This window comes from Hyla sarda, chromosome 1 (assembly GCF_029499605.1).
Source record: "Hyla sarda isolate aHylSar1 chromosome 1, aHylSar1.hap1, whole genome shotgun sequence".
Classification (NCBI taxonomy): Eukaryota; Metazoa; Chordata; class Amphibia; order Anura; family Hylidae; genus Hyla; species Hyla sarda.
Genome location: NC_079189.1, coordinates 248644436 through 248648462, shown reverse-complemented (window position 1 = coordinate 248648462; position 4027 = coordinate 248644436).

Below are 4027 nucleotides of genomic sequence, written 5' to 3'. Positions count from 1 at the left end.
CTTTGACTTGGACCTGCTATTGCAGATCAGAGTGAAACAACACTGACAAGTGGCATCTGTGAACCTTAGAGTTGAAATGGGTCTGTAGTGAGCCTTAAAGGGACACTAAACCTTACAAAAACATTGCAGCTCCACAATGTTGCCTTTCAGGGCCATGGAAAAGCAAGGTGATAAGACTAGGAAAATATGACAAGTTAAATTAAGAATTCAGCAGTCAGGGAAAAGTAGCTGGCAATCTCTGCAGAGATAAAGACCCAACTTGGTACCAACATTCTGTATACATCATCGTATATACTATAGGGGAGATTTATCAAAACCTGTGGAGTGAAGAAGTGGACCAATTGCCCCTAGCAACCAATCAGATTGCTTCTCTCATTTTTCAGAGGCCTTTTAAAAAATGGAAGATATATTTGGTTGCTATGGGCAATGGGTCTGTATCAAGAACTGTCCAGAGTAGCAGCAAACACCCTTAGCAAACCTATCCTGCTCTGGGCAGTTCCTGACATGGGCAGAGGTGTCAGCAGAGAGCACTGTGGTCAGACAGAAAGTTAATTCAAAAAGAAAAGAACTTCTTCTGGAGCATACAGCAGCTGATATGTACTAGAAGGATAAAGATTTTTTTTAATAGAAGTAATTTACAAATCTGTTTAACTTTCTGGCAACAGTTGATTTGAAAAAATTAAAAATGTTTTCTACCGGAGTACCCCTTTAAAGGGAATCTGTCAGCTCCAGATTATGCTCAGAGTTCAAGTGTCAAAGAAGCTGGATGGACTCCTCCTCCTTGCCCCACCCCTCCCTGCCATGACTGATTGACATACATGACTCTTGTACATAACCTTGTACAATAATCAATCAAGGCAGGAAAAGGAGTAGGCATATATCCAGTTCTCACCCAGCCTCTTTGACACTTGAGCTCTAAACATAATCTAGAGCTGCCCCATTGCCCTTAAACAGCAGCCAGAGACAGTAACACATTTTAAAGTATGGCTTCTGCTTATTCTTTGCAAAAACTCTATATACAGCCTTTTTGCACACAGGCACCAAATAAAACAAATCCAGCTTGTCTTAGCACTACCTAAACATAAATTAGCCCTTACTTTACTGGTAGCTTACTACCAGCCACCTAACAGAAGGTAAACACCACATGTTACCTCACACTATGTCATTGTCCCATAGAGACATCCACATTATGGCCCCACTGCAGAAGGTTTGTCCCCTTACAGCCTCTCCCAGTGCACATTGTGCAGAATCTTAATTAGCTCATTAAAGAGCTGTCCAGGAAAGGAATGAGAGGCCCTACTACCAACCTGCATGTCATTCCATAAAATCCAGGCTCATAAACAGGACTTACCAAAGAGTCCCAAGCAAGCTATGTTTTGCTAAGGATAGCTTGCTCCCCTTGAGTCTACACATGCACTTCCTGGAGTCTGTGGGACACAAGGAAGGAATATTGGTAAAATTCAGCAATCCTGAAAGCTATTCTTTTCTCTGTCCTACAATACCTAAAAATAGCATCAAGGCAACAGTAAGTATACTACGTGCCCTATTTGTTCTCCAGAAAGGCTAATCTTCCTAATGCAGCAGAAAGAAGAAATTATGATTAGGCAATTTTAGGAGCTTTGGAAAGCTAGCCTGGCTTCTCTTGTATAACTGTAATAGAGGCACTATTGAGCTGCGTACACACTGACACTCTGATGCTATATGAAAGTATAGTATTGGGACAACAGTACTGTATTAGTGCTGGCATCTAGAAGATTTCTACCAACTAATTAGCCATGTTCACTGTGTAGTCAAAAAGCAAACAGCCTAAACCCAGCCTACTTCACCTAGATTTCTTGGATCATGAGATAGAAGTGGGGAGAAAACATGACTGTCTACTGACAGCAGGGTTAAAAGGGTTATACAGGAATAGAAACATAGAGCTAATTTCTTTCAAAAACCACTACCTGTCTTTCTCCAGGTTGGGTGTGGTTCTGCAGTTCAGTTCCATTGAAGTAAAAGGAGCAAAGTTGTAATACCACATGCAACCTGGGGACATACATAGAGCTGTTCCTGGATAACCATTTAAACACTTTAGGATAAAAGGCTGAAGTAGCTAGACGTACATAGCTTTATAAATTAGTAAAGAAGCGCTGTGAGAGCGTGAAACAGTCTGTCTTGTTTATGTCCCCCCCCCCCTCCACCACTGCACCTGCCTGTTACTACTGGAATGCTTCAATAAAGCTCCATTGAACGGTGATTGCTGTCCTGTCTTCTATACTCTCAGTATATCTTGAATTCTCCCGGACATTGCACCGCTGACATCAACTTCACTCTGATTGTCACACCGCACTCCACTGTTACATATATCCAGACAGCCTTAGTCTTGTTAGTGCCGGACCACCCTATCCTCTCCTACCTACAAAATGAGTAAAGCCTACTCAAAGCCATTTGTTTATTGGTGATAACAATCGTACATAAAAGACAATATGCTAAGCTACCGTAATCAAAAGCAGCCACAAGGACATCTGTTAGAATGAAAATAGTTTTTCTTGCTTTCACCTAATAACACAATTGAGCCCCCCCCCCCCCACATAAACACACACACACACACACACGTGCACGCACATCCCCATTCCTGCACATCCACACCAATTTCCAATTCCTTTTGAATACACCTCTGGTTTTGGCTCAAAAACTTCAGTGGTGGTTTTCCCCAAAAAAATGTGAATTTTCCAGTAAATTTCCAGTCAAGCCCTTTATATTAGCAGTTGGAAATCATGGAGCCCATGTACAGATTTTGCACCTAAATCCTCTGGTGTTAGTGTTTATATGCCTAAGATTTATCAGATGAACTATTGGTTGCCTGCGGTGAGTGGCTGTGTCATCACTGTCAACTTGTGACATCATGAGTGTGATAAAGTTATACAGCTAGTTTCATCCAGGTAGGCTGCTGTTACATCACAACACCTTTTCTGTCAGGTAACTGCTGTGACACCACAACTATGTTCAGACAAGCTCAGGGGCGGACATAGCATCTATGCTATCAAATTATCAGATAGAAATCCGGGAGCCCTTACACTGTTCTAGCACAGGAACCTTCTGCTGTTGGTTTTCCTCCCTGGGTGACTGGCAATGTGTGACAGGAACTCTGGAAGGAATAACTAGGTTTAGGCTTCCTTGAGCCATACTTTTTGCAACATCTTTTTTTGGCCTTGGAAAAACATCACAAGAAAACTGTGCCTTTTCTTCCCACCACAATGCAATTCTTTAGATTTTTCATCTGTGTTTTACTCTTCACAAGGCAGGTTATACTTTGAACATGTGGCTTAAAGGAGCAGTAGGAGTAGCGAAAAATAACTATCCCCTATCCCAAGGATAGGGGATAAGTTATGGATCACAGGGGGTTCCACCGATGGGACCCCCCCGTGATCTCCTGAACAGGGCCCCGGCAGTCTGCTGGAAGCGGCCGTTCTGACCCCCGCAGGAAGCTGCGGCCGACACCCCCGCTCCATGTATCTCTATGGGATGCATGGAGGGGGCGTGTCGGCCGCCGCTCTGTGCAGGGGTTGGTACACCCCCTTCCAGCAGACTGCTGTGGCCCTGTTCAGGAGTTTCCGGGGGGGGGGGGGGGGGGGTTAATTAGTTATTAGTTAGTGGAATCTCCACTGTTGAAAATACACTGCAGACACTATCTCTGGTGGATTTTCAACAGTGGAGATTCCGCTGGCGAAAACCGTCTGCGGGTAGTGCACGGTAGTGCCCCCTTTTCGAACTCGCAGATCCACTGCAGGTTTGAAGAAAAAAAAATCCTCTCGTGTGAACGAGCATTAAGGGTACGTTCACACAATTATCTGCAGAATTTCTGTAGTGTATTTGCTGTGGAAAATCTGCAGCGGATTTTGCTACCATTGACTTGGTCAGTTGAAAATCCACAATAGAGGCAGATTTTCCTTCAGGCCCATTGAATTCAATGGTAGGAAAATCCACTGCGGATTTTCCGCAGCAAATACGCAGGTAATCCGCCTGTGTGAACGTACCCTCTACC